Source organism: Pseudophryne corroboree, chromosome 4, assembly GCF_028390025.1.
Source record: "Pseudophryne corroboree isolate aPseCor3 chromosome 4, aPseCor3.hap2, whole genome shotgun sequence".
Taxonomy (NCBI): Eukaryota; Metazoa; Chordata; class Amphibia; order Anura; family Myobatrachidae; genus Pseudophryne; species Pseudophryne corroboree.
This window is the reverse complement of record NC_086447.1, coordinates 702,029,126-702,056,254: the sequence shown is the minus strand read 5'-3', so window position 1 is coordinate 702,056,254 and position 27,129 is coordinate 702,029,126.

Genomic DNA, 27,129 nt, shown 5'->3' with positions numbered 1-27,129 from the left:
GTCTAAAACTAGAGCTGAGCGGGTTCGGATTTAACGTCAGAATTAACGCCAGTTCAGTTTTATCCGGATTTTTCCTATTGGCTATCCAAAACATGTGACATCCGTGAGCCAATAAGATGCCGTTTTGAGAAACAAGTAAATCCGAGTAAAACCGAGTAAAAACTAACCCGCTCATCTCTATCTAAAACCCCCATTTCTATGCTGTTTTCTAACTTTGATCCATGGGTTCCCCTAATACTTACAAGGCCTAACCTGCGGCTGTTACCCTTTTTCACAGTGGTCTTAGCAATTGCTCAGAAAGCTACGCTTTGAAAAATGGACATCTCGTTATTCTCCCTCACTTACTGATGTGAAGCGAGATCTTTTAGAAATGATGTATTTTGAGAGACATGCCATTTTTCCAGATATTGAAAAAGGAGTAAAACATTTTTATGCAAGAGGGGGAATCTTTATTGAATCGTTAGGCTGTTAGTGTTACACAGCAAAATTTTATGCAAATGTTACATTCTACAACGTGGTATTTACACAGACATCTAGCTGGAAATTAAACTAATTATCAACAGACATCTGGGAGCACTGGTCACATTCAAGTATCCAATCCCACTTTTAGGGTCAGGTTTCGAGTCGACATCTATACCTCTGAATGTAACTATGCATTATGTAACCATTAATAAAATATGAATACATTGGATAACCATAAACACAATGATGAAACAAAAGGCAGTGAAGGGTATGGTGAGAAGGCTAATATAAAGGGTCTCACTGTGGTTTGTAGAAGCAAGCAGTGATGAATCACCCTGCCAGCGCCAGCCTGCTGCCCGCACAGCGCTCTCCGCTTCTCGCTACTGACTTTCGACCACCTTCAAGTTTTGCAGAAGTGAGGTATGAAGTGGCCCTAGAGATGGTCGGGAGCGGAGGGACGTACTGCCGCGGCGGGACCTGGTGAGTGATGGGACACACACAGACACACTCTCTCTCTCTCTCTCTCTATAAACGGGCTCTGTCTGGTGCAATGTGTGTAAGGGGCTCTACTTTGCCCAACGTGTGAAAAATGGGCTCTACCTAGCATAACATGCATAAAAGGGGCTCTGCCTGGCGTAACATGCATAAAAGGGGCTCTACCTAGTGTAATATATATAAGGGGCTCTGCTCTACTGTGGTGTAAGGGGCTCTGACATGGCATAATGTGTATAAGGGGTACTACTGTGTAGTGTAATGTGACTGATGGACACTACCGTGCAGTGTAATGTGAATTGGTAATATTCTGTGTCCACTCCCCTTGCCCATGAAGCTACGCACCTGTGGTTTTGCCAAAGGAAACTTTTGCCCTAAACGCCACAAGGTCTAGATCTGGCCCTGGCAGCTAACATCACTCAATGAACCAGTGACGGCTTACAGAGTGGACAGATAAGAGTCAGAGGGGCAGATGTATTAAGCCTTGAGAAGTGATAAAGCAGTGATAAGTGCAAGGTGAAAGCGCACCAGCCAATCAGCTCCTAACTGTAAATTTACATATTGGAGCTGATTGGCTGGTGCGCTATCACCTTCCACTTATCACTGCTTTATCACTTCTCCAGGCTTAATAAATCTGCCCCTCAGTCACTGATGGGACAGATGGGGACAGAGGAATACGCTAGTGACAGTGATAATGCTGGGAAGAGATAATGATAACATCTTAATAAGGAACAAACAGAGAAAAAGCAATTATAGTAGATGTGTTCCTCTAGATTTCATTATAAAATTACAATAGAGCAAATAATATGAAGGGTCTAAAGTCTGGTATTGTGGGAGAAGTTAGAAATGCTGGTGAACAGTAATAAAATTAAGAGCACTATTAATAAGAACGTCTCAAGATTTACATTTTGAGTGGCCACCCATCTCCAGGCTGCTGTATCGATAACATAAACAGTCTACTAACATATGCTGTCCATATTTATGATCCTAGATTTTACCACAGGAAATCTTTAATTCAATATGTTTATTTTTTGGTTTGTAAAACGATATTTGCCTGAAAGTACAGTTAAGTATCTGGTAGGTAAGTAATATATGGAGCTGCTGGTGGGTCTATTATGCCAACTTATTTATGGTTTTTGTCTTTGCCAAACCTGCCTTAGGGGGTTATTTAGGTTGGATTGCAGATTCTGCTAAAATGCAGAAGTCAGGTAGCTCACCGCAATTTTTCCCATCAGAGTGGCTGCATGTGAAGTTGTTGCTGAGCCACACCCCTTTTCCCCACGCTGCACCCACAACGGTCCATCGCCACCCTGTGAACACCTCTACCTGTCAATCAGGTAGAGGCAATCACATTGCCCAGGCCACGCACACGCAGGACGGGGCCTGCGCGTGAGCACTGGCACCATCAACAGGGAAATTGTGGTTGCATCGCTTAGTGATGGTACCTGAATAACCCCCTTACTGTGCTCTCTGTGTTATAACAGGCGCAGTTATTTCTGCAGCAGGGTACACTGTGTTCTACAGGGAATACATCGGGGTGTAGAGATGGATCTTGATCCAGAGGCACCAACAGGCTAAAGCTTTAGACTGTCCCAGAATGCATTGCGAGGCCTCCCTTATAACCCCGCCTCAGGCACTGTGAACTCAGTTTTAGAGCTGGTGCCTGCTTGAAGCAGGTCACTTAACAGGGGGGCTGCGCTAGACAGCCCTGAAAAAGCTTTATAGAAGACTTCAAGGACTGCAGCACTTCATATGTCAGTGTGACATACTGTGCTGCGGCTCCATCACCTCCCCAGCGGCGTCGCATACTCCCGCTGGCTCTGTTCCCGGGTACTTGCAGTTGAGGCGCTCCAGTTCCTAGGCACACCACCGCAGACGCTCTCCTGGTTCGCGTGGCTGCTACTAAGGGAGGAGGTAAGAGGGTCCCCCAGGCGGGACCCGCCATTAAATTGCGTTCCGGTCGCAGTTTAAGGAGATGAACTGTGACGCTGGCGTGGACACTGTGACAGAGGAGGGACCCCACTATATCCACCAGGGCATGGGAGCACAGGTCGGATAGTAAAATATCCACTTTAATAAAGCTCCATAGTACCCGGTGGTGGGGACCAGCATAGGGGAAAAGGCGCTTGACCTATAGCCCTTCCCCCAGCTCCGGGCGCCATCTACTGCTGGTGTTCCCGCCCTGGAGCTGCATCAAACTCTCCCTCACTCCCTGACTGAGACGCTGGGCGCCATTTTCTAAAATATATGCGACTGGTCTCCGGGACAGCAGAGCAAGGTCTCCTTTGTAAACCCACCTGTACATCAGCGCCGTGGTTTTACAAACACTTAAGTATTCTGCATGTCGATAATAAGACAGCGTTAGTTAAGAACAAGTGTACCTGTGCCAGAATATATTGTACGAGTATTCTGATATATACATCCGGTCTCAGACCGCGCATTGTTTTATTTATATATATATATATATATATATATATATATATATATACATATATATATGCTTATATGTGTTCATATAATAATCCAATGCAATTTTATTGTCATGAAAATAATTATCTGCATTGCAAACGTGACTGTGTGTGCCTGTATCTGCTATGTCATTTCACTACGGTGTATTCTAGATTTATCTATCACTGTATACTGTACCCTGGGGACTAGGTGCGTCTGGGTCCATATATAGTGCGTCACAGTATTTACCTATTACGTGTATTCTACTGTGTACTCAGTCACATAATACCGGATTTATTCGCAGGTGTTGTGTACTGGGTACTCAGTCACATGCTAACGGATTTATTTGCAGGTTTTGTACTCTATCTGGCTTCATCGTACTAAACTGCTCTCTGTTGCATTTGTGTATAATATTTAACATGTAGGGCAGTAAATCTGGGGATGCTCCTGCATCCTGCAGAGCATGCACAACGGATTTACCCGAGGGGGAAGTTTTGTGTGATGGTCTGTGTGCTATGTCTCATACATCTCCCAGTCAGTCCGCAGCTTCTGTAATCAATGAGGAGCAGTGGCAAAACTAGCGAGCGGTGAACCCAGGTGCGACAAAATGCTTTGCCCCCCCCCCCCCCTCATCCCGTCCAAGTCCACCCCCTCACCCCTGGAGAGGATCTAGTGAGGGGGACCTGCTCAGGGCCATGGAAATGGATACTTAGCAATAGTGCCGTAACTAGACATTTTAGCGCTGTGTGCAAGAAACGGCATCGGAGCCCCCCACTCTATGTAAAACAGGGGCAGTATGCGGTGTAGGCGTGCGCAAAAATATAGGGGCGTAGCTTCATAGGGAAGGGGTGTGGCCACAAAATAATACCAATTCATATAACGGTGCACAGTAGTCCCCATTATTCAAATTACGCCGCACAGTAGCACCACTACACCAGGTAGAGCCCCTTTTACACATTACGGCAGACAGATTCTCCTTTTTACACATTACGGCAGACAGCGTCCCCTTTCTACACATTATGGCAGACAGAGTCCACCTTTTACACATTACGGCAGACAGCGTCCCACTTTTACACATTACGGCAGACAGCGTCCCCTTTTTTACACATTACAGCACACAGCGTCCCCTTTTTTACACGTAACGGCAGACAGTGTCCCCTTTTTACACATTACGGCAGGCAGCGTCCCCTTTTTTACACATTACGGCAGACAGTGTCCCCTTTTTACACATTACGGCAGACAGAGTCCCCTTTTTTACACATGACAGCAGACAGTCCCCCTTTTTACACATTACAGCAGACAGCGTCCCCTTTTTACACATTACGGCAGACAGAGTCTCCTTTTTACACATTACGGCACACAGCGTCCCCTTTTTTACGCATAACGGCAGACAGCATCCCCTTTTTATACATTACAGCAGACATCGTCCCCTTTTTACACATTACGGCAGACAGAGTCTCCTTTTTTACACATTACGGCACACAGCTTCCCCTTTTTTACGCATAACGGCAGACAGCATCCCCTTTTATACATTACAGCAAACAGCGTCCCCTTTTTTACATATTACGGCAGACAGTCCCCCTTTTTACACATTATGGCAGACAGCGTCCCCTTTTTTACAAATCACGGCAGTTACCCCTTTTTACACATTACAGCAGACAGCGTCCCCTTTTTTACACATTACGGGAGATAGTCCCTCTTTTTTCACAATAAGGCAGACAGCGTACCCTCTTTACACATTACGGCAGACAGCGTCCCCTTTTTACACATTAAGGCAGACAGACAGAATAGATAGATAGATAGATAGATAGACAGACAGACAGAAAGAAAGAATAGATTATACTTACTTTCTCCGCTGGCAGTCAGGCTCCTCGGTGCAGCAGCTTCTGGCATATCCCGGGCAGGGGAGAAGAAGGAGGGAGGGGGACTTGTGAGCCGCAGCAGCGCACTGTAATTGGTGGAGGTGCCGCTGCAGCTGTCCATCTCCTTCCACATAGGCTGCCTGCCGCCACGGTGATGAGGAAAGCGCATCACAGCATTCACAGCGGTGGCCAGCCTATGTGGAAGGAGAGGGAAAGCTGCAGCAGCGCCTCCACCAATTACACTGCACTGCTGCTGCTGCTGCTACCTCCTCCACCTCCCTCCTCCTCCTCTCCCCCCACCCCCCGCATGTAATGGGTTTGATTCATTACATGCAGCGCTGGCTTTGGGCCCCTTGACAGTAGTAGGCCCCAGAGCAAGGCACCGCTTGCACTGGTGGTAGTTCCGCCACTGCTTAAAACATTGGGCCTCAATCCAGCCCTGTAGATAACGGGTTTCTTGGTAAGAGAACTACTACCCTTATTTGTACCAAGTTTTACAGTATCTATGGATATTGGGTACTATTCCACAGTACTGTCTGTGTATACTAAGACGTAAAGCACAATTTTCAGGAATAGCCATAGTGTTTTCTGATATGAGGTCTAGGGAGTAGTCCAGAGTCAAATAATACTGCATATAGAGAAAGTAGTAGAAATGTAAGCATTTTCAGAGTAACCAGCCTTCCCCAAAACAGAAGTGTCCTTCCAGCAATGACACAAAAATCACACGGGAGAGCTGGCACGATGTCTGCATGTTGTGGATAGGTAGGACAGAAGCAGATAGTTACTCATAGATTAGCAGAAGAGAAGGGATTTGTTAGGCGCCGGGGTCCGCTCGTCGGTGCGGCCCGGCGCCTAGCAACCAGGGACGCCGTGCGCGTACAGCCGCCGGCTCCCTGGCAACGCTAGACGCCGGGCGCACGGAGCCGCACGGACCCTAGCAACGGGGACGCCACTGGCGGACCGCGTTCCCCGTTGCTGGGTCCATTTAAATTAATAAGGGCACCTGTTTCCTGGCCGTGCAGCAAGGCAGCTGCACGGCATTTAGTCCAATCAGCCTCTAAACAGCTGATTGGAGGACTCCCTGTTAAGTACACTCCCAGGGCTTCTCACAGACGCCGGTAATAGCTTCCTGCATGCTGTATCTGTTTGCTGAGAGTGTTTCCAGTCCTGCTGTACCCGGTCGTTCCTGTCCTCAGTTGTCCTGTACTCGGAAGTTGTCATCTGTTCCTGGAGTCCTGACTGAGCACCTTTAAACATCCAGTGGTTGGCCGCTTTATTACTTATTATTTATTATTTGTGTTTCGGAGCTTTTGCGGAGGATTCCGCTCCCACAGATCCACTCTGGTATCCAGCGGTGCTGGGTAGGAGTAACGGACTAGTGGATTTTGGTTGTCCTTTTATCTGGCGGTTTTTCCGCGCATACTTCTGGTTTGGTTAGTTAGCTTGTTGCCCCTGGCCTGTTGTCAGTCAGAGGTCCTCTTGTCATCATCCTGCCTCGGATTTCCCTTTGTCTCTCACTAAGACCGGGGGGCACCGGAGTTGGGCAGACATAATCCGCCTTTCAAACGTGGCTGCCAGGGGCTCAAGAAACCATAGTCTCGCAAGGGATTTCCGATAGCACGGGTGAGACAATAGAGTTAGGGCGCCAGGGGCAACTAGTCTTTCCAGCTCCCGTAACCAGCATTCCCTTCCAGTACTCTGGCCATTGCCATGAGATCTCCTCCGGTCAGGAGTACTGGAATCATAACATTATTACCGGCCAAACCAAAACTTAAAATTAAACAGGGTTTAATTTTTTACTTATTCAGTTTTGTAAGAGTTATCGGCCTCATGAATCCCACAGGTTTAGGGCCAAATCCTGGTCAGCTCCTAGTCAGCCAGATTCAAGAACTTACTCAGATGGTTCAGGATCTTTCCCTTCGGGTGAAGTCGCAGGAAGATCTTTTACGAACTTCCCCGAGGGTAGTCCCTGAACCAAAAATGCACTTGCCTGACCGTTTTTCTGGTGATAGGAAGGAGTTTTTTAATTTTAAAGAATCCTGTAAACTTTATTTTCGTTTAAGACCGATCTCCTCAGGTACTGAATCTCAGCGGGTCGGAATTATTATTTCTTTGCTCCAGCGGGATCCTCAGACCTGGGCATTCGGTTTAAAAGCAGAGGATCCGGCGTTGTTGTCAGTAGACGCCTTTTTTGGGTCTTTAGGGCTTTTGTATGATGACCCTGATAGAGAGGCATCCGCTGAGAGTCAGTTACGCGCTCTCAGACAGGGTAGAAATCCTGCAGAGGTTTTTTGTACAGAGTTTCGCCGTTGGTCGAACGACTGTGGCTGGAATGACCCAGCCCTGCGCAGTCAGTTTCGCCTCGGCTTATCAGAGTCTATAAAAGACAGTCTCCTTCAGTATCCCGCTCCTGAGACTCTCGATAAACTCATGGAGCTTTCTATTAAGATTGATCGTCGTCTCAGAGAGCGGAGGGCTGAAAAAGGAGCACCTGTCAGGTCTACTCCATGTGTATTTTCCATTCCTGAGGACGTAGAGGAGCCCATGCAGATGGGTCTCTCCCGGCTGTCTCCAGAAGAAAGAGCCAGAAGGCAAAACTCTGGTCTTTGTTTGTACTGTGGGGGTAAGGGACATTTTGCCCGTAATTGTCCGAACAAGTCGGGAAAACGCCTCGACCAAGTGAATTGTGAGGGGGTTCACTTTGGTCTGCAGCTTATCTCCTCGAATAACTCCCTTTTAGTCCCAGCTAAAGTTTCCTTTGGCAGCCTCAGTTCTTCGGTGTCGGCTTTTGTTGACAGTGGAGCTGCAGGGAACTTTATGGACTTAACGTGGGCCAAGGCCTTAGGTATTCCTCAGTTAGCCTTGGGTAGGTGTATCACCATGCATGGTTTAGATGGGAGTCCCTTGTCCAATGGGGTTATTTCCCTCTGTACACCCCCTGTACTACTTACGGTGGGAGCTCTTCATTCCGAAAAGATCGAGTTTTTCCTTACCCATTGCCCAGCAGTTCCAGTGGTTCTGGGTCACCCTTGGCTGGCCTTTCATAATCCCATCATTGATTGGCAGTCGGGGGAGATTTCACAATGGGGTACCATCTGTAATAAGGAATGTATTACGTTTCCCGTCAGAATAGCTGCTGCCATTCCCGAACTCATTCCCGTGGAATACCAGGACTTTGTTGATGTGTTTTCCAAGGGCAATGCGGACATTCTGCCTCCCCATCGGCCTTATGATTGTGCTATTGAGCTAATTCCTGGTGCCACATTGCCAAAGGGAAGGTTATATGCATTATCCGGGCCAGAAACTGCGGCCATGAATGAGTATGTTAAGGAGAGCCTAGGGAAAGGATTTATCAGGCCATCTAAATCCCCTTTAAGTGCAGGCTTCTTCTTTGTGGAGAAAAAAGATGGATCACTCAGACCTTGCATTGACTTTAGAGCCCTGAATAAGATCTCAGTTAAAAATACTTTGCCGCTGATTTCTGTCCTCTTTGATCAGCTGCGTTCGGCTGTGATTTTTTCTAAAATTGACCTGAGGGGAGCGTATAACCTCATTCGAATCAAGTCGGGAGATGAGTGGAAGACGGCTTTCAGTACTCAGTCGGGTCACTACAAGTATCTGGTGATGCCGTTCGGCTTGTCTAACGCTCCGGCAGTTTTCCAGGATCTCATTAACGATGTGCTCCGTGATTTTCTAGGAAGATTCGTGGTCGTTTACTTAGACGACATCCTGATCTATTCTGATTCAATTGAACAACATGTTACCCAGGTGCGTCAGGTTCTTAAAAAATTACGTGAAAATCATCTATATGCCAAGCTGGAGAAGTGTGAGTTTCATGTCACGGAGGTATCCTTTTTAGGGTGCATTATTTCCCCTTGGGGATTCTGTATGGAACCTAAGAAGCTCCAAGCCATCCTTAGTTGGGCGCAACCCACCAACTTAAAAGCAATTCAGCGCTTTTTAGGGTTTGCGAATTATTATAGAAGATTTATTCATTCTTTTTCCGACCTGGTTGCTCCCATTGTGGCACTGACTAAGAAGGGAGCGGATCCTACCAACTGGTCACGTGAAGCTGAGTTATCCTTTCAGGCCTTGAAACAAGCTTTTGTCTCAGCTCCAGTCCTCAGACATCCCAACCCAGAATTGCCCTTCATTGTTGAGGTTGATGCCTCGGAGGTTGGAGTGGGGGCTATCCTATCTCAGAAGGATCCGGACTCTCTGGAACTACATCCTTGTTCCTTTATGTCCAGGAAATTCTCATCCGCTGAATCCAACTACGATGTTGGTAACCGGGAGTTACTGGCTATTAAATGGGCTTTCGAGGAGTGGAGGCATTGGCTTGAGGGAGCAACACATACCATTTCAGTATTGACTGACCACAAAAATCTTCAGTACATCGAATCAGCTAAGCGGCTGAATGCCCGGCAGGCTCGTTGGGCTTTATTTTTTACTCGTTTCAAGTTTATTATCACTTTTAGGCCAGGTTCCAAGAATACCAAGGCGGATGCCCTGTCACGCAGTTTTCTTCCAGTTCATAATAACAGTCCTGTTACTCCCATACTTCCGTCTTCAGTCATTTGGGCAGGCCTCACACAAGATTTATTTACCCAGTTAAAGCAGCTTCAACATCAAGCTCCTGGAAATACTCCTGCTGGTCGTCTTTACGTCCCTGAGTTTTTGAGAGCTACTGTTTTGACTGAGTTTCATGATAGCAAAGTTGCTCTCTAAGACTTTGGAATTAGTCTCCCGCTCAGTATGGTGGCCTGGTCTTTCTAAAGACATTAAGGAGTTTGTTTTTTCTTGTCAGGTCTGTGCACAGCATAAGGTTCCCCGTTCCTTGCCTATCGGGCAACTTATGCCCTTAAATGTTCCTCTCAGGCCATGGTCTCATATTTCCATGGATTTTGTGGTAGACCTCCCTCTGTCAGCCGGATTCCGAGTCATATGGGTGGTAGTGGACCGTTTTAGCAAGATGGCCCATTTCATTGCTCTTCCCCGACTGCCATCTGCCCAGGGATTGGTTGTTTTGTTTCTCCGCCATGTTTTCAGACTTCATGGGTTGCCCACTGATATTGTTTCTGATCGGGGTCCACAATTCATTGCACAATTCTGGAAGTCTTTTTGTGCCTCATTAAAGATGAAATTGTCTTTAACATCCGGCTACCATCCCCAATCCATTGGGCAGACCGAGCGAGTTAATCAATCATTAAAACAGTATTTGCGTTTGTACTCAGCCAAACTCCAGAATGATTGGTCCGAGTTTCTTCCTTTGGCGGAGTTTGCTTACAACAATTCTTGTCATTCCTCCACTAATGTGTCTCCATTCTTTTCAGTTTTTGGTTTTCACCCCAGAGCTAATTCTTTTTTTCAACATTCTTCTGTTTCCTCGCTAACCTTAACCTCTCATCTCAGAGTCATTTGGAAAAAAGTGCACCTTGCTCTCAGAAGAGCGGCATTTCGAGAGAAAAATTTTTCTAACAGGCTCCGGCGTCCTTGCACTTTTAAGGTGGGAGACAGGGTATGGTTGTCGACTCGTAACATTAGACTTCGACAAACCTCAGCTAGATTGGGCCCCAAATTTATTGGACCATTTCATATTATTAAAAAAATCAATCCAGTTGCTTTCCGGTTACGTTTACCAAGAGCTCTCCGGATCAGAAATACGTTCCATTGCTCCCTGTTGAAACCATACGTTTCGTTTCTTCCAGTAGATTTCCTCGGAAGATCTCTCAGGGGAAATCACCAGTAGATGTACAGGGACATCAGGAGTTCTTGGTGGAGAAGGTTCTCGATTCCAAATTGTCCCGGGGTCGGCTTTATTTTCTGGTGCACTGGAAAGGCTATGGTCCAGAGGAAAGGTCTTGGGTCCTGGATAAGGATCTCCATGCCCCGAGGCTCAAGAGGGCATTTTTTCGGGAATTTCCTCGGAAACCTGGCTTTAGGGGTTCCTTGACCCCTCCTCAAGGGGGGGGTACTGTTAGGCGCCGGGGTCCGCTCGTCGGTGCGGTCCGGCGCCTAGCAACCAGGGACGCCGTGCGCGTACAGCCGCCGGCTCCCTGGCAACGCTAGACGCCGGGCGCACGGAGCCGCACGGACCCTAGCAACGGGGACGCCACTGGCGGACCGCGTTCCCCGTTTCTGGGTCCATTTAAATTAATAAGGGCACCTGTTTCCTGGCCGTGCAGCAAGGCAGCTGCACGGCATTTAGTCCAATCAGCCTCTAAACAGCTGATTGGAGGACTCCCTGTTAAGTACACTCCCAGGGCTTCTCACAGACGCCGGTAATAGCTTCCTGCATGCTGTATCTGTTTGCTGAGAGTGTTTCCAGTCCTGCTGTACCCGGTCGTTCCTATCCTCAGTTGTCCTGTACTCGGAAGTTGTCATCTGTTCCTGGAGTCCTGACTGAGCACCTTTAAACATCCAGTGGTGTTCGTGAGTCACGGCGTAGCCGTGTGTTGCGGCTTGGCCGCTTTATTACTTATTATTTATTATTTGTGTTTCGGAGCTTTTGCGGAGGATTCCGCTCCCACAGATCCACTCTGGTATCCATCGGTGCTGGGTAGGAGTAACGGACTAGTGGATTTTGGTTGTCCTTTTATCTGGCGGTTTTTCCGCGCATACTTCTGGTTTGGTTAGTTAGCTTGTTGCCCCTGGCCTGTTGTCAGTCAGAGGTCCTCTTGTCATCATCCTGCCTCGGATTTCCCTTTGTCTCTCACTAAGACCGGGGGGCACCGGAGTTGGGCAGACATAATCCGCCTTTCAAACGTGGCTGCCAGGGGCTCAAGAAACCATAGTCTCGCAAGGGATTTCCGATAGCACGGGTGAGACAATAGAGTTAGGGCGCCAGGGGCAACTAGTCTTTCCAGCTCCCGTAACCAGCATTCCCTTCCAGTACTCTGGCCATTGCCATGAGATCTCCTCCGGTCAGGAGTACTGGAATCATAACAGGATTAGGAGCAAGTGGGCAACCAAGCAGATGATTTGTGGTGAGGAGGAACTGAAAAGCAACAAAAAGAAGTCAGAGGAGAGGCAGAAAATGAAGAGTGACAGAGAGCAGCAAAAAAAGGGAGATGCAGGAGGTAAGGACAGAGACAGCTGGCAATGACGTTAGACGGATGCTCTTTCTTAAGAGTCAGCAGGCTGAGTCTTGCCTTACATTTAAAGATACAGAGCTACAGTATGATACTTGTACAGCTGACAAACATGTCTTGCAAGAGCAGCAATCCCAGTAAGTGGCGGAACCAGGGAGTGGTGGGCCCAGGTGCAACAATATGCCTTGCCCCCCCCCCCCCTCTGTAAATATCTAAATATCTACCACAAACCGTTCCAGACCACACAACACAACACACTGATACACAGTACCTCGGCTTTCCCAGAACTCCATCCTTCTTCTGCCTCAGGGCAAGTGGGGCTGGGGTGCCTAGATCATCCTGCTGCTCCCGACTCTTAAGTCCTGGTGTCAATGCCCCCATACTCTTCTGCTTGTCTGCCGTCTACCTTGCTGGCTGCTCCTCTTCTGCAGCACAGCCTAAATGATACAGGAGGTGGGTGGAGTGACGGTGCCAGGGTGTACAACGCCCCCCAGCAAACTATAGATTTGTGCCCTCCTACAAATATGGAGGCAAAATAGTGGTTGGAGCCCCCCACCTACACAAGCACACATTCATTACCAATACCCCAGCACCACCGAGACACTCCCTCTCATACCCAGCACTAATACCTCTGCAGCAACACCTCCCCCTCAACACGCAGACCCCCCCCCCCACATACACTACAACACCCATACACCCCCTCATACACTACAATGCCCATACACACCCTCATACACTATAGCACCCAGACACCCCTCCTCATACACTACAGCACCCAGACACCCCCTCCCATACACTACAGCACCCAGATACCCCCCTCATACCCTACAGCACCCAGACACCCCCTCTCATACACTACAGCACCCAGACACCCCCGAATACACTACTACACCCATACACCCCCAATCATACACTACAGCACCCAGACACCCCCCTCATACACTACAGCACCCAGGCACCCCCTCATGCACTACAGCACCCAGACACCCCCTCATACACTACAGCACCCAGACACCCCCCTCATACACTACAGCACCCAGGCACCCCTCCTCATACACTACAGCACCCAGACACTCCCCCTCATACACTACAGCACCCAGACATCCCCCTCATATACTACAGGGTGAATCCATGAAAACAGGGACAAAGCACTAAAAAATTAAAAATTAAAAATTATTTGTTATTTCAGTTTATTCTGAAGCACAAGATGTTAAATTAAGTGGCAGCACTAATTTTTTAAACAAAAACACTTTTTTTTTCACTAGATTAGCTGCTTCCACATATCCATGTGTTAATCAGGCTAGTTGGATATGATTCTTTCACTTTCATTTAGAAGTAAAAAAAAATTAAATTGTAACATGTTAGCATTAAAGCAAAAGCTATGTTGTATTCATTTATATTTTGTGTTAAGGAATAATTGAAAACTACATCCCAATACCTTTTTGATTTTGCATAATGGCCCTCATTCCGAGTTGTTCGCTCGCAAGCTGCTTTTAGCAGCATTGCACATGCTAAGCCGCCGCCTACTGGGAGTGAATCTTAGCTTAGCAAAATTGCGAACGAAAGATTCTCAAAATTGCGAATAGAAATTTCTAAGCAGTTTCTGAGTAGCTCGACACTTACTCTGCCACTGCGATCAGTTCAGTCAGTTTCGTTCCTGGTTTGACGTCACAAACACACCCAGCGTTCGCCCAGACACTCCCCCGTTTCTCCAGCCACTCCCGCGTTTTTCCCAGAAACGGCAGCGTTTTTTCACACACTCCCAGAAAACGGCCAGTTTCCGCCCAGAAACACCCACTTCCTGTCAATCACACAGCGATCACCAGAACGAAGAAAAAACCTCGTAATGCCGTGAGTAAAATACCAAACTTCTTAGCAAATTTACTTGGCACAGCCGCAGTGCGAACATTGCGCATGCGCAGTTTGCGGAAAATCGCTGCAATGCGATGAAAAAGACAAGAGAACAACTCGGAATGAGGGCCAATATTAGGTCTGTAAAGCCTACTGTTAGCATGTAACCTGAGTTACCAAAACATGGAATTGTTTTTTTTATAAGGGTAAATAATAATACAGCTAGTTTATACTTGTTTTTGTATACATTTGTCATGCATATTACTCAACTCTAGAAAAAAGAAAAAATGTAATTCACATTTAAGTCATGAAAAATGCAATTAAAATCTGTAACTTGAGTTACCTTGTGTAACCTGAGTTACAAGACAAGCTATTCGTTTTATTACCAGTTTTTAATGCAATATATTTGGAATTTTTTTTAGTGTAAGATACATATGAATTAACTGGATTAGTATAAACTTTTTTTCAAATAATTAAGCTATCTTTATCTGTTTTGTAGAAGAATTACTGTAAGATGGCACTAACACCAGCATAAAAAATGAGCTTTCACTGGGTGCAGCCTCAAGTGAGCTTGTTCAGAATATCTCCCTGGCATTCTGGGAAGCATAACCCAATGATTATTGCATCTGATGACCCAGACCATAGCAAAGAAACTATTGTTGCTTACGTAGATAGAACACTAGAAGAAGTACTGGAGTCTGTCTATGAGGTGAATATATGGTCAGATGGTCCCAGCTCGCAATTTAAGAACAGATTCATTGTTGCATGCTTGGAAGTACTAGAAAAAAAGCACAGTAAAAGGATCAACTGGAATTACTTTTCAACGTTGCATGGAAAAGGGCCTGTAGATGGTATTGGAGGTGCAACTAAACGCCAGGTTAGAAACTCTGTTCTGCAAACGGACAATGTTGTATTTAATTCAAGCCAATTGGTACGTGCATCCGAGAAAGTCTCTGCTGTGAAAATTGTTGAAATGACTGCAGATGAGATCAAGAGCAGAAATGAGGAAATGCATTTGAAGACAACATTTGATAATGCACCTTCTTTTCCTGGAATTTCTAAAGTCCATTTCCTGTGTTTAGAAGAGTTTGAACCCAAAGGCTACATGTTAACAAAACATGCTAAGTCTGTGAACAAGAGGTCCAGGAATAACTTTTACAAGGAAGTGTACAGGTCTTCTCCATCAGAAGATGAAGCCCAAGTTCAAGAACCAGATAGACCCAGGGTTGAAGAAATCAAACCTGGAACGTATGTTCTTGTTAAGTTTGATGGAGAGCGCAAAACATCATATGGATATGTTGCCGTCTGCCAGAGTGAATTGGAAAATGATGGTGAGGTCAAGATCATGTGTCTGAAGCTGGTTGGCAAAAGTGGCATGTGTTTTAAAGTGCATGATTCTGATGTATCACATGTGTCATATGATCATATCCTGTATCTTTTACCAACTCCAAGGCTAGTAAAGCAAGGAAATAGAATGGTATATGATTTTGATACAGAAATTGATGTGTATCAAAAGAGCTAGGAACCAGAGAATGCACTTCCATCAACATTTTTGCCTCATGTAACCTGAGTTACCAAGAATTTTTTTTATAAATAATTCATTTCTTATCATAAACATGTGTAATGTGTTATATCATCATCTATGATTTAGTGGCTTTTTCATAAATAAATTGTAGCAACTTCACACCTCAATAAGAGCAGAAATATTACATTATATGATCTTAAAAAAAAAGCTGTGTCTTTTTAGCGTTACCACACAAAAACAATTTGTATTAATTTATGTGCAATTATTTTTCATTGCTTCAACATTTGGAAATAAAGAAGAAAGTATTATTAGTAAGCTAATCATTATTTAGTACTCCTCAGCATATTTTATATGGTAAAAATATTGGTTTAAATGTCAACTTACAGTGTCACTTGTAACCTGAGTTACCATGGAATCACCCTACAGCACCCAGACACCCCCCTCATACAATACAGCACCCAGACACTCCCCTTCATACACTACAGCACCCACACACACCCCTCATACACTACAGCACCCAGACACTCCCTCCCATACACTACAGCACCCAGACACTCCCTCCCATAAACTACAGCACCCAGACACCCCCGTCATACACTACAGCACCCAGACACCCTCCCTCATGCACTACAGCACCCAGACACTCCCTCATACACTACAGCACCCAGACACCCCCTCATACACTACAGCACCCAGACACTCCCTCATACACTACAGCACCCAGACACCCCCCCCCTCATGCACTACAGCACCCAGACACTCCCTCATACACTACAGCACCCAGACACCCCCCTCATACACTACAGCACCCAGACACTCCCTCCCATACACTACAGCACCCAGACACTCCCTCCCATAAACTACAGCACCCAGACACCCCCCGTCATACACTACAGCACCCAGACACCCTCCCTCATGCACTACAGCACCCAGACACTCCCTCATACACTACAGCACCCAGACACCCCCTCATACACTACAGCACCCAGACACTCCCTCATACACTACAGCACCCAGACACCCCCCCTCATGCACTACAGCACCCAGACACTCCCTCATACACTACAGCACCCAGACACCACCCCTCATACACTACAGCAGCCAGACACCCCTTCATACACTACAGCACCCAGACACCCCCCTCATTTCACTACAGCAAAGAAACCTTTCAAGGAACATAGGGCATTGTTGGAAGGTGAGTGCCCATTTTGAGGGACAGGGGTGTGATAAATCTCGATCCTGTGAAATGAGTGTGTACGAGGAGAATATCTAAAGAAACCTTTTGATGTACATATCCCGCCCTAAGGAGGTTAGTCAAAAGGTGTGAACCTTTGAAAAACCGTGGAGAGGGAGAAGTCGGGTAACCTTTGTGACCCAAGAAGTCTGAATATGACCACTATGACTGGGATAAATTAATGTTTATTGATCAGTGACTTGCAGCGCTTGTGAACCACCCCACATTTTGTGTTGTATATTGTCTCAAGGAGTAGTGCTCTTGGGGGTTGGTACCAAGCTGCAGCAGGGGCGCAAGTTATTTTTTTCTGTTTGTTGGAAATTGATATGTTCACATGTCAGAGGGTAATTAAAACTCTGTTACCATTAAGTGTACATCAGACAAGACTCCTGGTCTAATCCAGGGAAGACATTCCCCATGACTACAATGGGCATTAGCTCAATATCCTCCCCCTGCAGAGTTATATAACAAGTAGGTAATTCACTGCTAGTGAACTCATGTGTCACCCATCGGGTGTCGTCCACTCTGCCTCTCACCACTGTCCCCTCACTGTAGGAACCAACAGGTAAGCATGTGGAGGGATGCCCGAAGTCTATTACTCCCTTACGGGTGTTGAAAATAGACCACGATTGCGTCCTCTTGGGGCTGCAAAATAGATTGATGACTGGATCACGCATTAGAGGAAGAGCTGCCCCAGGATATATCTGACAATGCCAGACATTCCCTGTCTCACAATACCACTGCCACCTTGTTCTTGACCAGGAGGCATCCCCTGAGGCGGGTGTGTTGGCTGCCAAGGCATCGAATACGTCTGTCCTGGCTCGTCGTATTCTGTGGTTGAGGTCGTGGATGGTGGACCTGGACTCCAAAAGTCCTTGAAAGTATTCCCCTTTTACTGGGGACATCTTATTTGGGGAAGACCTAATTAAAAATGGGGTCTAAATCGGCGGCTACTATGACTGCCTTTTTCACAAATGCTACTCCTTCTGCACAGAAGGAAAAAGGTACCACTTTTCTCTGCTTTCGGCCTTAAGGCAAAGTGAAGGTCAGGCATACCTGAAGTTGTCTCGTGCTCCCAACAACCACTAAGTCCAAGGCCTAATGTTCCTGGGCTGCTCGTCAGCCTGCTTCTCATGACAAGCCTGCTGCATGACGGGACAGGCCTCCCCCTGGGCGATCCCAGGGTGGGTGGCCGACTTCTACGATTCATCCAGGTCTGGTTAATGACCACTTCAGACGCATCGGTGCAAGAAGTTGTTTCTCACCGGTATGCAGTCTCTTCCCAGAGACGTGCCCCTCGGCAGTTCTGCACATCGGTTATCCCTTCGGATCCATTAAAGGCGCAAGCTCTACTGATGGCTGTGCGTTCCCTCCTGGATACAGGAGTGGTAGTGCAGGTACCTCTATCCCAGAGAGGCAGAGGATACTACTCGACCCCAATGTCGGAGTGGGACATGTAGGGCCCACCGGGGAAATGCAGTGGCAGGGGCCCATGTTAGGGGTGTGGTCAGTCTGCAGAGGGGGTGTGGCCAGCCACCTCATTGGTTTGACTAACCATTAGATAGTGCAACTTTTGGGCCCCTTCATAAATATATATAGTAAATTCAGCTGCTGCATGCATGATAATGTACCATATTAATAACAGATTAATAACAGCAATGCACTGTAGAAAATACACCATAGTCCAGTATAAGGTAACATACAGTATGTATAATGTAAAATTCAAGTGCACAATCTGGAACCTGATCCTTAGATCAGGAGGTGGGCCCCCAGGCTGTGGGACCCACTGGTGGTTTTCCCTGTACCCCTGTGGGCCAGTCCGAGCCTGCTTGACCCTGTTTCTAGTTCCGAAACTTGACAGGTCTTTCTGGCTTATTCTCAACCTCAAATCACTGAACAAGTTTGTGAGAGTGTCCAAGTTCCGTATGGAAACAATGCACTCAATTGTACTGGCCATGGACCCGGAGACTATATGGTATCCCTGGTTATACAAGATGCTTACCTGCATACGCCTATTGCCATATCGCATCAGCAATGTCTGTGGTTTGCTATTGGCAACCTTCACTATCAATTCCAGGCTCTGCCGTTTGGACTGGCTACGGTCCCTCGGGTCTTCACCAAGGTTATGGCGGTGATGACGGCTTATCTCCGTCGCCAGGGAGTCAGGTTTCTGCTGTATCTGGATGATTTGCTGATTCTGGCAAACTCCCACGATGACCTCCTCAGTCATCTACAATTGATGGTAAAATTCCTACAAGCCTACGGGTGGCTCATCAACTGAAAGAAGTCCTTGCTGGTCCCTGCTCAGAGCATGGTGCACCTGGGGGCACTACCGGACATACGCAGTCAACGGCTGTTTCAATCTCCAGAGAAGGACCTGAAACTTCAGGACAGGATTAGATACTTTCTTTCTCGCCTAAGAGTGTCGGTACACCTGGTGATACTAGGCCTCATGGTGTCGGCTTTTGACATGATAGAGTACGCTTAATTCCATTCCCACCCTCTACAGAGGTTAATCCTTTCCAAGTGGGACGGTCTGCCTCATTGGATCAGGTCTCACATGATCTCATTGACTCCGGAGGTTCGCCTGTCGCTGATCTGGTGGCTACAGGACCAGCAGTTGAGCAGGAGCCGTCCCTTCTGAACCCACAACTGGGTCCTACTGACTACGGATGCCAGTATGAAGGGTTAGGGGTGTGGTGTTGGAGCAACACTCTTTCCAGGGTCGGTGGACCAGGGAGGAATCACTCCTCCCAATAATTGCGGGCAATAATCGTCTCTCGCCCTGACTCTGATACAGAACAGGCCTGTTCAAGTACAGTCAGACCACGCCATAACGGTGGCATCCATAAACCATCAGGGCGACACTCGAAGCAGCATGGCAATGATGGAAGTGTCAAAAATCCTTTGTTGGGCGGAACGCCTTCTGCCGGCAATATCGGCAGTGTTCAGTCTGGGAGTCCTCAACTGGGAAGGTGATTTCCTCAGTCTTCAGGACGTGCACGTTGGAGAGTGGAGTCTTCATCAGGAAGTCTTTCAACTCCTAGTGAACAAGTGGGCCTACTAGATGTAGACCTGATGGCGTCTCGACACTATCACAAAGTTCCGGTTTTCAGATCATGAACCAGGAATCCTAAAGCAGAGTTCGTGGATGCTATGGAAATTCTATGGAACTTTCGGCTTCCCCACATATTCCCTCCAATGTCACTCCTGCCCAGGGTTCTACGGAAGTTCAAACGAGAAGGAGGAATACTACTTCTAGTCGCTCCAGCATGACCCAGACGGCATTGGTTCTCAGACCTACAGGGTCTATCGATAGAGCATCCTCTTCTACTTCCTCAACGCCCAGACCTCCTTGTTCAGGGCCCTTGTGTCTATCCAGACCTGGCCAGACTGGCTTTGACAGCGTGGCTCTTGAAGCTTTACTCCTGAGGGCCAAAAAATTCTCCGAGGTGGCCATCCAAACTATGCTGAAGGCCCGCAAACTGGCATCTGTGCAGATTTATTATAGGGTCTAGAATTCTTACTTCACCTGGTTTGCTGCTAAGAATTACGATGCTTACAAATTCAGTACTTCCAGACTTCTGGCTTTTTTTGCAACTATGCCTGGATAAAGGACTTCATCTGGCCTTCTCAAGGTTCACATATCTGCCTTGTCGGTGTGGTTTCAGAGAAAAATTGCATCTATAACTGATGTTCATACATTCACTCAGGGCGTACTGCGGATTCAGCCTCCCTATGTCCTTCCTGTGGCTCCATGGGATTTGTCTGTTGTCCTGAATGCCCTGCAAGAGTCTCCATTTGAACCTCTTGAGTCAGTGGACCTTAAATGGCTCACAGCCAAGGTACTGTTTCTGCAGGCTATTGCCTCTGCTAGAACGTTGTCAGACTGCAGCGCTCTCTGTCCTGTCGTCCACCCTTTTTGATATTTCATCATGACCGAGCAGTTCTTAGAACTCGCCCTGGTTATTTAGCTAAGGTGGTGTCATCTTTTCAACTTAATCAAGAGATTGTGGTTCCAGCCTTCATCTCTTCTGAATTGTCCTCCAAAGAACGGTCTTTGGATGTGGTACGTGCTTTTCGTATATATATGGAGAGGACTGCCTCTATCAGGAGGTCAGATACCCTCTTTGTACTGTTTGGTTTCCATCTGGCCTGCGAATAAGCAAACCTTGGCCAGATGGATTAGAATGGTGATTGCACAAGCTTATGCGCAGGCTGGACTCCCAGCTCCTGCTGCTATTAAAGCCCATTCTACTCGGTCTGTTGAACCCTCTTGGGTGGTCTGTCGTGGCGCGTCCGCAGAACAATTGTGCAAGGCGGCTACGTGGTCCTCAGTGAACATGTTTATTAGGTTCTATGCCTTTGATACTTCCCCCTCCCAGGAAGCTTCCTTTGGACACCAGGTTCTCATACACGCTCAGGTGTGTCCCCTCCCTTGAGGAACTGCTTTAGGACATCCCCAATGTATTCCCTGTGGAACACAGTGTACCCTGCTGCAGAAAAGGAGATTTTTGGTAGACTTACCAGGGTTAAATCTCTTTCTGCGTGGTACTGTACATTGGGTTCCACAGGGCGCCCGCCCTGACACACTCAGCTTCTTTGGGTTTGTATGGCATTAGCCGCTAGTCCCGTCTCCTGTCATGAGAATGTGGTTCTATGTGACTAACATCTCCCTTCCTTTTTACCTGCTTCTGCATTGGACTGGTTAACAAAACTGAGCTCACAGTGCCTGGAGACTGGGTTATAGAGGATGCACCACAATGCATTCTGGGACAGTCTAAAGCTTTAGCCTGTTCATGCCTCTGGATCAAGATCCATCTCTATACCCGATGTATTCCCTGTGGAGCCCAGTGTACCTCGCAGAAAGAGATTTAACCATGGTAAGTCTACCATAAATCTCCTTTTCACATTACGCCAGGCAGAGCCCCCTTTTACACATTACGCAGGCAGAGTCCCCTCTTAGACATTACACCAGGTAGAACCCCTTTTTACACATTACTCAAGGTAGAGCCTCTGTTATACAATATTCCGGGGGAGGGTGGTGTGTGTGTACTAGGTTATATGTACATTGCTGCAGAGCAGCAGCTTCCACCAGCCTCCTCCCAGCCAAACACTGCAGCTATCAAATGCTGCGAACACAGAGGGGAAGCGTAACATTCCTCCAAACAATAATACAATAATGCTGAGTTCGGTAAAAGCCACAATTTCGTTTTCATGGATAATCCTCAGCAGGAAGAGCGGCTTCTCCTAGTCATCAGCTTTTACCGAACTCAGCATTATTGTATTATTGTTTGCCTTACTGAGTTGGCATATTCTATACAAATCTTGCTGTGGAATCAGCGCACTTTTTATTACATCTGTTATTGCACATCCTGTTTTACTGATGTGGGACTAATACGATCACTAATTGGTCATCTATTCTTTTATGTTCTTCCGACTTTTTTGATATTGAGCCCCTGATGAAGTCCAGTTGGATGAAACGCGTCGGTTTCTGGTTCGGATATAAGAACATCGGATATGTACTAATTAAGAAAACCACATTGGACTTACCAATTATCCGCATTATATGGTGTCCATATCTGATGTCTGCATTTTGATCATGTCAGCCATTTTTTATTCACTGTTATTGTCGAATACTTTTCTATAAATATATTAAAAAATTATTTTAAAGTGATTTGTGGTCAAATTCTGGATGATATCTATGTGTTTAGCTCCCTTAGACACCACCCCTTTCTCTGCGCATATATATATATATATATATATATATAGTGGTAGGTAAAGAAGGCGGCACTCAGGCAGACGTTTGTTGCAGTTAAAACTGTGGTCAGTTTATTCCGACATGTTTCGGGGTAATCACCTCGTCCTCAGGGTCATCATGATGACCTTCTGCCGCCTTCTTTACCTACCAGTATCCAGAGGTACCTGCCTCCAGGAGGGCACCGCAGCATATACCACTTGACAAGAGTGAGTGCCGAGCACACAGTACAAAATATATATATATATATATATATATACATATATTTTGAACTATATGTATTTTTTAGTTTTTATATATGTAGAATATTTCTGATTTTATATATTCATACCCACTAGATGTATATGCTAAATTATTTAGCTACATGCCATTAGATGGCTTTCGTGTCTTTAACAAAGGGCTCCAGTAAAATGGCGGCCACACTCCTGACTAATGTGATCACTCAAGTATGTGGAGGAAGTGGCACTGTGACCGCATTCATTTCCTGCGCATGCGCGAGTGGCTACGGCGTCTGGAGTGCACAATCGTGACGTTTGTGCGCCCTGAAGGCTGAAATTGGCGTAATGCATCGCGACGTCATCACGTCTATGGACGACGTGGTGACGTCATCCCGCGGTGATGGCAGAAGCCATGTGACTGTCTCCTTTGATCCTAAGAGCCGTGCAGTGATTTAAACAATGGGAACTTATAAATAACCCCTGATTTCCATTTTAGGAGCGGAAGGGAGGTAGTGGAGACACGTTTTGGTTGGTAACTCCTCCCCTAATTAGGAGTCCTAGATGGGTATAAATAGAGCATTTAGTAAGGCAGGCTGTATACTCCTGAGGAAGTCCGGCATATTGAGCCACATGAACGAAACACGTTGAGTAATGACGGCTGAGATTACCTACCTGCTATCTACCAGATAAGCTTTACCTTTTGTTTATTTAATGTATGGGTTTCTTTTTATCTGTTGGGGACAATAAATTGTGTTAAATTGTATTACATGATTGTTGGTCTTCTAATTTTTCCTATATGGTCTTTCGGACTGAATATTCTATTGGTTGATTTGCTGCTGAGTTGACTTAACAGCCGACCCTGAACCCACCAGGATGCTTCTAGATATATGTGAATCATAAGTGGATGTGTAAAGGTTACGTTTAATGCACTAGAAGGCGCTGTTCTCACCCTTATCTTATATATATATATGCCAAGAAATTGAAGAAGCAGGGAGCGCCAATAGTGCATTAAAAGAGTACAGCAATTTTATTTAAAAAGTCCAAATCGGTAACAAGTAAAAACCCGTACCATAAAAGGCGGTCAAACCACCGCTCGTATAACCAGCATATGATTTACCCCACCGTGCAAACCAGCATTCTCAGTTCCAAATCCAAACGTCAGACCACGCCCATACGCGTTTCGTCATTCGACTTCGTCAGCAGGCCTGGTCTTTTTTATTCACAGCAATTGTTTCAATCCTTAAAGTTGGATGTCGGTTCTTACGTCGCCACAGGGTTTAAATGTGGACATTGAACTTAACGTGTTCCTTAAATGAATATCTTTCTTATTTTATTCATTTTTTATTATTTAAAAACATTTTTATACAATATATCCCTGCAAAAAAACATACATTTATTCAGTTTTTATTTTTCACATCCATTTTCACATATTCCCAATATGGAGTGCAATACCTGTGGGCCCATGTGCATGCCGCCTTTTTTAAGTTTAACTTCCTGGAAGAATGCTCTGGAAAGTTGTTGCTAATAAAGTTTTTTTAGTATAAATTATCAAATGGGCTAAACCTGGGCCATCCATGATTAAGGGCAGTGCGCCTGAAACGCGTCGGAGGAAAGACTAGGAAATTAACAAAGAACCAAGCATTTCACCTTATTTGCTTCTCCTCGTCAGCACACAGCTGACCGTCTGGAAGCCGTTGTTACAGCCGCCTGACAGACCGGGACTGTGGTGACTCACTGAGCGCCGCACAGCGCAAGTGAGCGGCGGCCGGAGAAGAGGACAAGTCGGAGCGGGGGAACCAGCCGGAGGAAGATGGACGTCACCTACAACAAGGTTGGTAGTATAGGGAGAGTCAGGTGTTCGGGACAATCAACACACAGACCTGCCTACACGGCAAATTACGGAACCCCCGCAATCATTTAACATCACTTGGAGATCCCAGCAAAATACACAAAAGGGCTGTAAACATCAGTATCTTTTTTGTTTGATTTTAACCAATGTTTTATTCACAGGTATTGCACTAAATTACCATTGTTCATTTGGCTACAATATAGCCATTTCACCACACTCATTGTTACATTCACATAACTTTCAAGCGCTTTGTTTTATTCATTTAAAAGTACTATCATATATGGAGCAGCTCAAGCATTTCAAATCCCAGGCTCAGCGCGGTTTTTTTAACGTTTACATTTTTGGACTTGTAGTTCCACGGGACTTTTTATATATATATATATATATATATATAAAAAAAAAGCTTTTACCTTGTTATTTGCGCTCATACTACCTGTTCTCACATTATATATATATATATATATATATATATATATATAAAATAAACAGCATTTCTATTTCAGCTGAGTCAAACAGTTCCATTCAGCACATTTTTGTTGTCTCCAGATGCAATCCTGATGCAAGGTTAAGGTCACTGTACAGGAGGCTGACTTGTTCTTACCCCAGGACCATATAATAATGTTGGAAAGGGCAATTAATGATGCCATAAGGGCTGTTGTTATGAGGTCTGTAGGCATGGAACTAATTGTGCAGTTATAAGACAGATGACCAGGTGTATATAGGTTATAAGCAGTGAGTGGAGTATTCAAAATACAGAGCATTCCAGCCAGGCAATCTATGATATGTGAGTTATTGTTACTTCAAAGTATGTTCATTACTGTTGTTCATCAAATTTAATGTAATCGTACTTCACTTCTGTGCATCCCCTTTTTTATATTCTTATGCGGATACTGTTGTTACATTGAGAAATAGAGAATGGAGGGGTGCTGCCTGAAGGATAATTCTACTAACATGCATATTGGATTAACTCTGCACATGTTAATATAACTTTTCTGTACTAGTATATAATATGAGAAACAAAAACACACACACACGCACGCACGCACGCACACACACACACATACACACACACACACACCATATAATATTATAATGTTAGCAGAGATAGCCAATGGAGGAGTAGGGATGGCAGCAGCAATGACAGCTGAACTCACTGGGTCCAGCAGCAGAGCTGAGATGATTTCAGCAGATGCCCCAAATTACCCCGTTCTTGGTGTGAGCACTCGTTAGCAGTAACAAGTAATTTCCTACTGATGTCCTACTAATTTCCCACATGTATCACTCGGTAATTTCAGTGGGAAGATTATGCTGATGTGAAGCACGGCCATCAGCAACTGCCATCAGCAACTGCTACGCGCATGCCATATTTGAATTCTCAATGGCATAAAACCCCAGCAAACAGCAATATTAGTCGCATTTCTTGAGATGACGCTGTTGCTGACTCATGAGAAAAAGCCAAAAGATCATGTTTGCTTACTAGTATTTGCTGCCAGCAATTCATCAGTAAATGGATCTCGGCGCACAATCACATCTGTGTGGTTTTTTTTGTGTGTCATCAGCTACAATAAGCCAAAGGGAGTTAGCCCAGCTGCTTGGAAATGGAGGAACAAACCATAACATCAGTGAGACACCACTGAGGTCAGGATGCCGCAGATCATCCAATGGTGGACCATCATCAGGAAGAGGAACAGCTGGACCATCATCTGTAAACAGTGGCGTGCGGTGAGGTCAGTGGCTGGTGAGGCACTATAGCCATAATGTCCGCCGAATCCTGACGATGGCCCCTACCGCCGCCGAGCCAATGCCCGCTACTTGCCCTGAGCCGCTGCTTGCTGCCACCGCCAATGGCTTACAAACTCACCCACCATCAACTGACCCAGCCCTCCGCCACTAATATGCATCTCAGTCCAATGCCGCCAATGCATGCTACCTGCCTGCTCATCATACTTGTGATATATTGTACATTTGCATAGAAAATAAATAAATAAATAAATAAATTAGTGTTTGGGAAGGGAGTGGGAGGAGGACATGAATGCAATTTTGTTGTCCAGGGCTTCCATTAACTTAATGGAAAAGGGTCTGAATGGATTAAAAAATGAAAAAAAAAATGCGTGAGGTCCCCCCCTCCTAAGTATAACCAGCCTCGGGCTCTTTGAGCTGGTCCTGGTTGTTTAAATACCAGGAAAAAAATTGACAGGGGTTCCCCGTATTTAGACAACCAGCACCGGGCTCTTAGTCCGGTCCTGGTTCCAAAAATACGGGGGACAAAAGATGTAGGGGTCCCCCGTATTTTTAAAACCAGCACCGGGCTCCACTAGCCAGGGACATAATGCCACAGC